At 40.4% G+C, this 13,891-nt stretch overlaps 1 protein-coding gene across 12 annotated transcripts in view; it reads right to left on the bottom strand.

Annotated features, from left to right (window-relative positions):
- The window catches only part of tead1b (TEA domain family member 1b), a 51,565-nt gene extending 46,529 nt beyond the window's left edge, over nt 1–5,036 (bottom strand). For 7 of the 12 annotated variants that reach the window (XM_005929518.3, XM_005929519.3, XM_005929521.3 and 4 more), the window contains exons 1-2: nt 4,765–5,034; nt 4,153–4,285 (exon numbers count right to left, since the gene is read on the bottom strand). The gene's annotated coding sequence lies outside the window, so the exon portion shown is untranslated. Of the gene's footprint in view, nt 1–4,152; nt 4,286–4,764 lie in introns of all 12 variants that reach the window. The other 5 variants (XM_042220554.1, XM_042220555.1, XM_005929523.3 and 2 more) reach the window with 3 other exon arrangements.
- Nucleotides 5,037–13,891: the final 8,855 nt, after the last annotated feature.

Below are 13,891 nucleotides of genomic sequence, written 5' to 3'. Positions count from 1 at the left end.
AAATGAAGTGACAGTGCGCCTTTGTTCCATGGATTTCCTTCAACTAGCGGAGAAGCCGAACACCACTGCCACTACTATGGTCGGCACTGAGAAAGGAAGTTGTTGAAGCCGAGATTTCCTGCTTTCATTGCGGTTAAGAGCAAAAAATGTTTATAGTGGTTTCAGAAACTGACTCATGAAATGATTCAGAGTACATATTGCTTTTTGTCTGTGTTTTACCATAAAGCAGAGCTCATTTGTCATTTTTTTCACCCTGCTTTCATATAAGAACTCCAGACAAAGTCCAAGTGTCTAAGAAATACATCAATAACGAGTGGTTATGACACCGTGAATTCTAAATGCCTTTTTCCAGAACTAATAATTGAGATTGCCATATGGTAAGCATTATAAGACTGCAATATTAAAGTGGTACGACTTCAAAGGGTGAGAGAAGCTCAATCATTCGGTGCTTTATTTAAAACTACAAAGCCTGAGACTTGCCTTGTTCTTTTTGAATGAACAGACATCTGCTACTACTCCGGCAAAATGTAAGTAAACTTAAACACAGCCTTCCATAAGTAAGGAACGGGGGGGACTGTGTTGCACTAAGGTGGTTGACAGGGCCAAAGTGCGTTCGGTAGCTGGCAGTCATTTTATGGCTGCAGTACTGAAGCAGATTTACTTAGATGACGTCAGTGGCTTTGAGCCAGCTTTTCCTTTTTGGTGGCACTCTCCGCTGGCCTCAGTGGGCCCTGCTCAAACTGCTGAGCAGCAGCGCATACTCTAAAATTCCCTTTCTAGACCAGGGTTTACCTCAGGGCACACACAGTCTGGAAGCCTGCAGGAGTATCCTCTTTTTAAAGGGTGTTTTGACCATGGAAAACGCTGATGTTTTGATGCGATTCAACTCCTGCCACACATCACATCTAATTACACAATTAATATCTCCGTGTCTAGATTCAATTACAGATCAGAGATCTTTTTCAAGCCTAGAATTTTCATAACAAAAAATAATAATAATAATAATAGTGTGTATTAGCATTTCAATTAAAAATACGGGACACATAATGTGATCGCATTCCCATGAGCATCTGCACAGCCACAAATAGAAAGCATGCCTCGTTGCACTGTTGTTTCTACATGTATCCCTTTTTCATCTGTACTTTATACGAATGGAAAAACAAACATACAAAAAAAAAAAAAAAAAAAAAAAAAAAAAAACACCCAAGCATGAAGGAGATCATGTAAAAGACAAAATTTATGTCTATGGATAATCTTTTTTTTTTTCCTTTGGATTTGCAAAACATGACCCTTTATCTCAACAACACACACACACACACACACACACACACACTAGTAAACAACAACTGCTGGAAGCCATAGTCCATTTTTTGCGAAAAATAACACAAAAAAAAAACCGCTGATCGTTATTACACTGTGTCAATGCCACTGAGGTACCAAATAACTATCACCATGAATTCAGGTTGGGACTACGTGACTACATGTGGGAGTGCCGAAACAGTGAACTGGTTCCAAACTGTCCATCCTTCAGAATCCCCCAGCCTTCAAGCTTATCAATTCCAAAGCCTTTTTTTTATCAAAATAAGCCATTGCAAAATGCCGACATCAAACTTGCGGCCATGGCGCTTTTTCCCCACATGACTCGCATGCAAGCTCTCTCTCTCTCTTTGTAAATCTTTTTCTAAACTGCATCGATACAATCTTCCACCTCTATCCGTGATCATTTGTAACCTAATGTATGATTATAGCTCTGTTTGCATTAGGACTCTAATAAAAGCTATTTATAAATCAGATGGCATCCAAGGAAGCTAAAAACATTGATGCTCTGTGGCACAGAGTACACAGGAACTTCTCTCCAGCAGTCAATTAGCAGTGACTGTATCGCTTAATGTGCTATTAATCCAAACAGTCAGGAAGCATTTGAGATTATTCTCAAACTGAACTGATTATTGTAGTATCAGTGAGTAAAGGCAGACCCGGTGCTTCTTCTTTAGCGAAGAGGGCCTTTCTGTTCTGCATCACTCTCGTAACCTCGCAGGCTGGATCACCACAGGTAACTGCAGTTATAGCTGAAGTACAAGTGTCATGAGTAATTACGGTCATATTCCGTCACTATCAAGGCTTCATGGGAGACTGTGTATATGCATGACACCAGGCTCAGCTAGACCATTCATCAGCGACAGGGAAAATTTAATTTTTGAATTCATATATACGTCATAGTTTCTTGTAGACTGATGATGTGACAAGTGCTCAGCCAAAATTCAGCTCTCTGAAGGTCAACAGAAGAAAAGAAGAGTCTCACTTTGCTCCAGAAGTAACCCTGTCCACTGTGCTTGACAAAAGCACATTATTCTGTCCTCACTTCACAGCAAATAGACCACACTCTCTCCAGTCCTACCCTCTGACCTCAATAAGGCAGCGGAGAGCAACAAAGACAATATAGCCAAACAACACTACTCTCAATAGGATAATTATCTGCATCTGCTTAAATTTCACCTTAATATGAGCCACACAATCCTTACATGTTTCCTGGGCTAATTCCAAATGTTTAAAAGTATAGACTGATGCTGATGCACTGAAAAACCTGGCTGTGTGCTGCAGTCTAGCGATCAACAGGTACTGCTTTCTCAGCACTGTGGTGGTTCAAAGCAAAAAGGGAGTTTAAAACCTGCCAGTTTCAGATGTAAAGCTTCATTGGGTCAAACAAAGACAACATCCTATTCTTGCACAAATGTTATGCAGGCTTCCGTCCAACAGGTCCACTGGTTGCATAAGCTGAAAACAAAGCATCTTTTTCAATCCCAGATTTTTTTTCTTCCAAGCAAGCAGATTTATACTGTGACGTGTGTGTGTGTGTGTGTGTGTGTGTGTGTGTGTGTGTTACACCTCACTGCATTTAAACTGTTTCCATTAAATTATAGCAGCCCTTTTAGATTAATTTAATAAATAACAGTCTCTTTTTCCCGTGTGTTTTCGGCCCTTTATTTGCAAAAAGTTACACCGAGTTTGCTGTGAGAAGATGCTTGTTTTACATTGCGAAAAGCAGAGTGCATGTGCGCTTGTTATAACCAGCTGCTTTCACATTAAATAGTGGAAAAGGTGGAAAGAGGTGGGAGGCTGTAAGTGCTTCAGCCAGAAACTTGTAGTAGTAGTAGTAGCAGTAGTGATGGAAAGTGGATTTTGTTCAACAAGCTATTTTTAAAGCTTTGGCAGGTTTTTTTTCACCCATTTTCTCAGTTGCCGCCTCTCCTGCAAAGCTTACAATAATACAAATCAGCTACTTTGACAAAATTAGCTTTTTCAGGAGGCAATTGCTTCGTTATTTTCCTAAAGCTGATTATAAAATACTACTGAAGCCAAGTGATGTCAAGAGAAGTGAGACACAAAAAGGGCTGGAGATCTCACGAGAGAATAAATTAGAAATTTCTGCAAAATTATTACAGTAGAAGCACCTTCACTGACTCGTGCCAACACTATCAGAGTTGTGTCAACTGTGGTCTGACGACCAGTTTGTCATCAGACCACCATCTGAAGCAGCAAATACTGAGTAGACAACAAAGTGGAAACAAATCAAAGTATTTTAGTGCAACTTGAACCTAAGATAATGAAAGCTTTGATCTAATTCTCATCGCTTTCTCTGTATAAGGGCCGTGTTCCCATCCAGGGAAGTCCAGAAAAAGTTAAGTGGATGAAATCATTGTAAGGAGTAAAACTCCTCCAGCTGGCCTGCAGTTTTAGCTGAGCAGGCATTTCCCAAATTAAAGGAAGGGAAGGGACAACAATAAAGGAAACCCCATAAATGTACACAAACTCCAGCTGCTAATTCGAGATCCTTTTTAAAGACGATTTTCATTATTAAAAACGACCTTTTAAGGCTATTTTAAACAACAGTAAAGCGCTCAAGTGACCAAAAAAACTACATATTATTACAGATTTTTTTCAGCTTGGTAGTTTTGGAGGCATAAGTTGGCCCTGGGGCTCTCCAGAGGAGCTTTAATGAAGCCCTCAAAATGAAACAATAAAAGGAGTTTGGGTTAATCTTTCCCCTCCGGTTCAGCAATCGGTTTCCTCGGATAAAGTGACAACATGGAGAGCACCACACCAACAAACCTTTGAAAATAAAAAAATAACATAAAAATAAAAAATACTTACACAAAACTTAGATGACGATTCGAAAAAGCACCGTCAAACGCGTTGAAGCAACAAGTCTCGCCACAGTGTTTTCTTCTTCGAGGTGGTCCGAAAATGCTCCGGTGAAATCTCCAACAACTCCCGGCTGAGCCAACTACGGAGAGGAAAACAGCAACGTTTTCAACCGTCATCTTGTCCAAAAACTGTTATTCGTGCAGTGTGTTTTTAGTTCATCCCGAATCCCACTGCGAGTTTCTGACAATCTGACACGGGGGCAAACGGCTTCCGAGGCTTTTATAGGGGCGTATGACCAGGCTTCTTTTCAAAAAATGTGAAAAATGTCAAAGATTTTCGCTGCTGTGTCAAAGCCATAGGCTACAACAGTGAGTGTTCAAAGTGAGCACCCTGTTGCAACAGCGGCCATCTATCTCCGCGAAGGAAACAAACGACCTAACGTTACTTCACGCTGTGGGATAAATATTAAACAACTAAATAAAGCCAACATTTTTAATACACTGTGCAGCATTTCCAAAAAAAGAGAAAGAAATACGTAAACTAACCCACCCCCTCCTCCCCAAATGAACTGAAGTCTACAACCCACTTTGAATGCCTGTAACTACCATTGAAACTTACCTCGTAATTGATATCTCATATAAAAATGCCCCTTTCTTTTGGTAATGTAATGTTACTGGGTATTTTGAATACTATGTCAAGTTATTCTGATGTTTCTGGGCCAGCCAGGAAGGTGTAGGTGAATCGCTTCGCGCACTGACAGAGATGCGAAGAATGCTCGGAATGAGAAGAGGAATGAAATGAACGCAGGGAGCGAGTTTGCGCCGGGGCGGAGCGAGAGGTGGCGTCATCCCGAGCCCAGCAGCCAGCCTGGGCAGCAGGCAGCAGTAGCGGGGACAGGGAGGGCACTGAACATCCCAGCAGAGGGGAGCTGACGCCTTCAGGGACGCGAGGAAAATCCGATTTCACAGTTTCGCAACCCACTGGTCACACAGTTTCAGACCTCAGGCATGTCATGCTTAAGCCTAAATGATTTTCAACAGGTAATCTTAAAAGGCAAAAATGGTTTGCGGCTGAATAGTCTTTACAGTGCTGTGCAAAAGTCTTGAGCCACCTGTCATTTCTTCATTTCTCCCAAGGAGCCAGACTTTCTTGTAATTTTTAATGTGGTATTGCGCAATAACTCTTCAGGCTTTCTGGAGGTTTTGTGCAGTCTTTCTTTGGGATTTTCAGTTTCAGTCTAGTAGTTGTACCTGGCCATTTTCAGAGGAATGTTTATTTGTAAGCCACCTAATACAATTTCATACTCGAATAGTAAATCATTCGAGTATGAAAAAGGCGACTAATTCAAGGGAGATTCAGGGTTGTGTCTACACATAACAGACAGCTTAGAAATAGAAAAATAAATCCAGCAAAGACCTGACACAAGACCCAAGAGATACATCTTGCCCTTTAGTTTTCCAAAGCCTCATCAAGAAGGTCTCAATCGAAGTGTGGCTGTCAAGAAGCCAATTTCTGAGGAAGAGAAATGAGGAGAAAAGGCTGAGGTATGCCAAATTACACAAGAACTGGCCCGAAAGTCAGGGGCCACAGGCCTCATGGAGTGATGAATCCACATTTGAAATGTTTGGTTCAAATCTGAGGAAGTCAGAAGAGAGGTATACAAGTGAGTGGCTACAGCCATCTGTAACTCACAGCAGAGGAGAATGTCCTTCAAGGAGATTGGAGAACTATGACTGACGACAACTTAAAGAAATTACAAGAACGCTTGCCTAAGAGGGTTCACGCTGTGTTGAAGATAAAGGTGGTCATACCAAATATTTACTTTCAAGTAAACAGTACAAACTCTTTTCTTGACCTACATATTTCCATGTGTGTTTCCATACATATGTTAATAAAAGGCAGTAAAAGGCTAGCAACACATAAAGAAACGAGGGATTTCACTATCTAATCTGTTTCTGTGATATTGTGACATATCATACACAGAACCAAAACAAAAAGTTAAAGTCAGCTTTATTGTTATTTCTGCCATATGTACAGGACATATACAGAAAAACATTGTTCACCCGGCCCATGGTATGCAAACAAAGACAAGCATTAACAATAAATAAAAGAAAGAAAAAAATTATCTATACAAGAATTATGTATATTGCCGCAGTCTGTGTACATTACAGTGCCTTTCAGTGAAACAGTAGACAGTGAAAGGATTCAGTGGTTTAGTTATAATGCAGGGGACATTCAGCTGCCACTGACACAGACACTGCAAACAATTAGAAAGCTGTTCTGTGTGGATACATTTATCCTTTAATAAAGAAAATCTTTCCTGATGGGGTATCATCTCTTTTCCATCTAGGCCCCACAATGGGTCATTGTCAGCTGCGGATCTAGACAATTTTACGTGTGTGTGTGTGTTTGGGGGGGGCTGAGGCAAGAGGGCAACTGCCCCCCCCTTGCCCACATGTAGATCCACCCCTCGTCACTGTATAATTTAAGCTTGAAATTTATACAATCGCTCCCACACCTTAATTTGACTCTTCATATAGATTTTTTATTAATTTATCAAGCACCTGTGTTGGAAATGTGATGAATGATATCAACAAATTTATTTCAAATATAAACAGTCAGTGCAAAATGCCTAATAACACACGTGGAAACAGCCTCTGTTTACTGCCTCTGTTCAACAGCAATATACACTCAACAAAAATATAAACGCAACACCTTTGTTACTGCTCCCATTCCCCATGGGATGGACGTAGAGACCTAAAATTCATTCCAGATACACAATATAACCATCCCTCCCAAACAGTGGTCACAAATCAGTCCAAATGTGTGGTAGTGGGCACATCTGCTATATTGAGATAATCCATCCCACCTCACAGGTGTGCCACATCAGGATGCTGATCTGACATCATGAGTAGTGCACAGGTGTACCTCAGACTGCCCACAACAAAAGGCCACCCTGGAATGTGCAGTTTTGTCTCACAGCAAAATGCCACAGATGCCACAAGCAATGAGGGAGCGTGCAATTGGCATGCTGACAGCAGGAATGTCAACCAGATCTGTCGCCCGTGCATTGAATGTTCATTTCTCAACCATAAGCCGTCTCCACAGGCGTTTCAGAGAATATGGCAGCACATCCAACCGGCCTCACAACCGCAGACCTCGATGTAACCACACCAGCCCAGGACCTCCACATCCAGCAGGTTCACCTCCAAGATCGTCTGAGACCAGCCACCCAGACAGCTGCTGGAACAATTGGTTTGCACAACCAAACAATTTCTGCACAAACTGTCAGAAACCGTCTCAGGGACGCTCAACTGCATGCCCGTCGTCCTCATCGGGGTCTTGACCTGACTCCAGCTCGTCGCCGTAACAGACTTGTGTGGGCAAATGCTCACATTCGATGGCGTCTGGCACGTTGGAGAGGTGTGCGCTTCACGGATGAATCATGGTTCACATTGTTCAGGGCAGATGGCAGCTGAGAATGTCCCAGTTCTTGCATGGCCAGCATACTCACCGGACATGTCACCCATTGAGCATGTTCGGGATGTGCTTGACCGGCGTATACGACAGCGTGTACCAGTTCCCACGAATATCCAACAACCTCGCACAGCCATTGAAGTGGAGTGGACCAACATTCCACAGGCCACAATTGACAATCTGATAGACTCCATGCGACGATGTGTTGCACTGCATGAGGCAAATGGTGGTCACACCAGATACTGACCGGTTCTGGGTCCCCAGACCCCCAATAGCGCAAAAAACTGCACATTCCAGGGTGGCCTTTTGTTGTGGGCAGTCTGAGGTACACCTGTGCACTACTCATGATGTCAGATCAGCATCCTGATGTGGCACACCTGTGAGGTGGGATGGATTATCTCAATATAGGCAGATGTGCCCACTACCACACATTTGGACTGATTTGTGACCACTGTTTGGGAGGGATGGTTATATTGTGTATCTGGAATGAATTTTAGGTCTCTACGTCCATCCCATGGGGAATGGGAGCAGTAACAAAGGTGTTGCGTTTATATTTTTGTTGAGTGTAGAAACATGGGGCGGGAGGCATATATTATTACCCAGAATGAAAATCCTAGTGCTTTTGGATCATGGTGGAAAAATAAGTAAATGAATAAAAATGCAATATAAGGAAACATGTTAAATAAACTGCAATTTCATATAATAAAATATAAAATTCTTATATGCACTTGCACGTAGTACCTTTATGTGGCTGTTTTAAACAGTCACACACCACTGCTGCGTCTCCCTTAGATTTCCATGATTCTCTCAAGCACCATTTCTGGAATATTAGAAAATAACTACAACAGAGCCACCGCTGTGTGACAAATAGTGGGCATTTACCTTTACCTAAATGCTTTTCTAACAAGGGACATTTATGGTTGCTACACAGACACCACTGTTTTATGTCATTCCAGCTCACATACAGTATATAGTGATCCTTGATCCTTGATACAACACTTAGTCGTTATTGCTTTAAACAGCATATCTTTGTCACTACTGTGCTGCAGATAGTGTGTGGTTGATGCAGACTGGATCTAGAGAAACATTTATAGTATTAATGCGGTTAAATGCCTGCCTTCAAATCAGCCATTGCTAATTCTTTGAAATGCATTATTTTGTGTATTTCCCCTTCCCTTAATATCCTGTCTCTTGGATTATTGGACATTGTTACACCTTTATGTTATCTGTACTGTTTAAGAGGAGCTATTCAGAGGTTATTAACACCATTCACAGTATAATACAACCTAAAAACATTAGACTTATTTTCAGACAACAGCTGTTATCAATATACAAATCCAGTGTGTTTGCTACAAACCACCACTTCAGCTAAGATTTATGCATTTCAAGACATGTTGTATGCTCAAACTATAGGCACATTTTTTGAAGGTGGAGTCGGCCAGATTTACAAGCGACTGCAAACAGTTATAGATAGAAAACAGGGTGAGAGACACCAGCACGGACATGTCTGAACAAGTCATTCATTAGGAGCTAGTGTTCTGACACCAGTCCTTCAAAAGAAAGGGATCTATGAAGATGAATGACTGCTGCTCTGAGGACATCCATCAACACCTTTTAACATCTGTCTGTGCACGTTTAGCAGAGAGAGAGATACAGTGAGGTGAATGATTTGAAAGGGGGCTTTATACCTTGTCATTTTTCCATGCTTTTTTTTTTTCTTTTTACAGCTGGCCTTTGTATTTCCTAATCTGTTGCACTTCACGCATCACACTTGGAATAGCTTAGCTTTAGCCACATTCAAAGCAGTTGATATTAAATCAGCCACAACAAGGACCTCCGGAAATTATGAATCATCAAAAGACAGGCGTGTCTAAGAAGTGGCTAGTCAAATTTAAAAAAAAAAACAGCAACACGTAACTTCAGGAGCTCATAAGATACAGCTGGTATTGTTCAGAAGCAGCATTTTAAACATGACCCCAAAGGAATATATGAATTCCTGAGGTTTTCACCTCTGTATTTACAGTACAGTTGTACAATTCTTTCATTGACATGTGATGTGAAGGTGAAAAAAACAAAACAATGTTTGTTTACTCCAAAGCACTAGTTCATTCACAAGTCCCACCAAATTATTTATGCACCACACTGCCAGAGGTTGTGTAACAGGGTGTGGCCTCGTGAGCGTGCCATACAGGTGGCAAATAAGACAAGGCAGATAAACGTGTCAACAGGTGATGAAAGAGTTAAGTAACATGTTCAATTTATGTTTCACTTAGAGATGGCTGTGCAAAGTCCTTGCCAGTGTAAATACACAAAACACATTTGTCAGCTTTAACTCTTTAAGAGCAAAACTGTTGTGTCCCATTTGTTATCTTTTTTATACGCCAAGATCCTTTGTAGAATTCTATAATCTACTGTATTTAGTATGGATTTTTAAATTTTAAAAAGTGTTTTGATAATAAATACATCCAACAAAAGTAAGATTTATTCCCTCTTTCCATTTTTGTGTCCCAATTCAGAGGTCATATCTGACAGCTGTATGGCTCAAATAACCTTTTACTCTTTGGACTCTGTTGAGCTCCTCACAACAGGACCTATGGATTTATACAGGACCCTCTTTACTTTTGTTTTTGTTATAGCACATATTTTCAAACAGCCAGGTTAACAGGGGGCATTTTTATTCCCAAATAGGAACAGAAATGGGTTAATGGGACTCATGGGTGTCATGAACATGCTTGCATTCAGGACTGCATTAAGACTGTAAAAACAAACACTTTCTGTCTGTACAACATGCCTCTGTTTTCAGGCCTTTCTGTACTGATTTGATTGCCAGTGAAGAGCAGTGTTCCTTACTATAAATAACTAATGAGCATCATGGATCCAACACCAGATCATGAATTAGCCTGGTGCTTTCTTTAGAAGTGATGGCTTGCAGGATGTGTCTCTTCGTGTTTTTCCATTTGTAGTGATTACACTGTTGATCATTTAAATAATTAATTAATCCTCAGTAATGTTAAGATGCTGCCTCCAAATGTGCACAATGTCTGCGTGTAGCATATGTGTCATTGTTAACGTGTAGGCCGCAACAAAGGACAGAGTCACGCCACTAATTGAATAGGGATTACTAAGGGTTTATTATGATGATCATGATGTGTGTAAGTCCGTGTCAGTGGTGTAAAGCGGTGCATGGATGAGTTGGCAAATATGTGGCATATGATAGTTGTGCAAAAACCAAACCAAGATAATAACTAGTGCTTTGTGGTTCTGTAAATGTTGGCACTGATCTTATACCAAGTAAAGACAGGTCCAGTATTACCATACCAATAGTGGAAAAATAAATCTTTAGGCTTTTCATGTATTTTAAACTGGATTTTGTTGTGTTTTTGTAGACTTGGAATCTAAACATGTCTGTCTCTAAAGCACAGTGGGTCACCTTCTGATATTTAAATGTGCTGAAGGCTGTAAATAAAATAGATGTTACAGTCATCACAAAAACATTCACGTTTTTCATAGTGCATATTGGAGGTATATTTTTTTCATTTAACACAGTTCGGTGGGCTGCATCCTCAAGTTCAAGGCTACAAACAAAGTATCCTATTGCGCTAGTATTGATCATGCATTGGTATTGGTACTATACGATATTTTGATCAGTCTGTCTCTAATAATAACCTCAAATGAAACCATGACCATGACCAAATGGGGGTGCTGTGGCATTGAGGTGGTGCAGAAATGGTCACAGGAAAAAGGCCTCAGAAGGGGTGGTTGAAATAGAAATGCAGAACACTTGCCTGGTGTCCTGCATTTCCAAAAGTCTCTTGCATCATACAGGACACTCCTGAAAAACAAAGCACACACACACTAAACCCCACAAAAAGCCTGGGGCGGTAACAGTTATGCATTGCTTCAACTGAACACAAGAATTAGGTTTGTATTATGCTTTTGTATTATGCTTTATTATGAAATTTCAGGTGCATGACGTGGGCTGCAGTGATGTAAAATCTGTAATCTTCGTTTTTAATCTTCTTACATTTTTTATCAATGTAAATAAAAGCATAACACAGTCTAAAGTCGTGTTGTGTTTCTGTGCATACAAAAGTCTCTCTCCTATGCCTCTGCTCTCACTCTCAGCATTCACGCCACTTTAAGTTGAAATACTTCGGTCAGAGGACTCTTATTCGTAAGCCAATTTGGGAGCTTGGGGACACCGTAGATAATAACTTCTTAATCATTAAACGCATGCTTCAGAGAACACCAATCAAGTGCTCTGACCCAGTGAAGCTGCAGTTTCTCTACTGCAGCCTTCATTCTTGTCTCCTGGCTTGATAAGGTTGGTCTGTGCTGTGGCATTGCTTTGATTTGAGCCTGCTCCCTCTAAGGGAGGCCATGGTGCAATAGAATGAGCCTGCTTTAGTTTATTTTACTCCATATCTGTCCTGCTGCTGCCAGTGACTGGCCTGGTCTGGTTCAGCTTGGCCTGCAACCTCTTCTAATCAGATAGTCGAGTAAGGCCAGGTGCTTTCCTGCCTCTCTGCTTTGACTGCTCAGCCAGCCCTACTGATTCACTTTATCCAGAGATAAGAGAAGGACTAGAAAGGGCCACTTACTGGTTAAATGAAAAGTTGCGGGGGAGCTACCATCTCCACCAACAAAGTCTCTGAATATTATGCTGCATTTGTGTTTCACTGCCTGCATTTGCTTTTATACATACTTTATACATCTATGTGAAAGAGTACGCACAACCAGAGGCATCTATGCCAAACATTCAGTCCTCTATTTACTGTATGATGTACCATACTTCATAGCCCTGTTTCAAAGTTCCTCTCTTTAGGTCTATTTGTCACTACTTTTATACAGTTAAAATGTTCTAGTTTTGATTTGTATCGCTTTATAATTTTTTTTCTACTATTTATATTACTTATCAAAAACTGCACCAAATTACATTAAGTGAAATAAAATTGAAGCATTATGTGTAAGACTCGTATCTAAACAGGTTTTGCAGACATTATCTCTGGTTAGAATTTTAAGATGCCAAAAATGGAGACTAAAATAACAATTACATTTTGCAGGTTTGCAATCGCTATTTTTCTTTTTATGGCACCTTATTTGTAAATATGTAAATATGACAACACAAAATTGAGCACGGCGTAAAATACTTCCTCACTGATCTGTATGAATTTATAATAACAGATAAAAGTAAAAGCTGTAGAAAGCAAATATGTAAATATGAGTGACAAACTGAAATGAATGCAGTGATGGAGATAATTACATGACACCCCTTTTGTTCTCGTTTCTTTTTTTATGTTAGGGTCTTTTCTCTTTGCCTGTGCCACTCTTGCAACCCAGATTTTACTTGTAGTACATTGCATGTATAGGGCATCTTCTTTGATGTGGACGTCACCTGCGTGGCTAACGGAATATTTAAAAAGTACTTCGAGGTGTAAAAGTAAGTATAAAAAAATATGTACATGCCAATCTTTGTGTACTTCTCTCGGGACAAAGATGCCATTATATTTCAGATGAAAGCTGCAGATTCTGTACAGAGAATTAATTTGTAAAAATCCAGATTTACACTGTCTGAACTTTACTTAATGGCCTGTACTCCACACAGTATCTCCAGTGAGATTAATTATCTTCCCTTTTGAATGAAAAGACTCAGACTTCAGCTGGTTAATTATTCCCCAGTCTGAAAGCCACAAAGCTTAGGTTACCATGGTGTTCCCCACTAGTCAAAATGAGACATCCTTTCAAACTGAAAGTTTGAATCACATGTTTACTAATCGCTTGTAAGCCAATATATGACCATTATCTAGATGGGTGTTTTAAAGTTTCCAAGGATGTTATTCAAACTTTTTAAACGATCCATAAATATGGTGTTTTGTGTCAACAAATATTATTGTGGCTGCTATAAAAACTGAAAAATAGACAGGCAGGATGTCAGTGGCATAAATCACAAGACACTGAACTTAGAGGATGTAGTCTATTGTTTGGGTACGTTTAAGCACCACAGATTATGGTTTTTTAAAAAATCATGGCTTAGGTTGAAATATATTGAATACGCAACATCAGTCCTGTATGCTGAAAAATACAGTCAAAGGAATCCAGCAGGGCTGGACTGATAATCTGGACTACCAGGCATTTTCCCGGTTGGCTGACGCACTTCTGGGCCGATGGACCGCCCATAATAGCACTGACAGCAGCCCATTGGCTTATTTTAATTACTGAGATTTGACTGCCCAATCAAGTCTCTTAATGCAACTGGCCCCTACCCTAA

This window comes from Haplochromis burtoni, unplaced genomic scaffold (genome assembly GCF_018398535.1).
Source record: "Haplochromis burtoni strain Fernald_Lab_line unplaced genomic scaffold, NCSU_Asbu1 Contig_50, whole genome shotgun sequence".
Taxonomy (NCBI): domain Eukaryota; kingdom Metazoa; phylum Chordata; class Actinopteri; order Cichliformes; family Cichlidae; genus Haplochromis; species Haplochromis burtoni.
The sequence above is the reverse complement of the archived record's forward strand: the minus strand, read 5'-3'. Positions and strand labels throughout refer to the sequence as shown.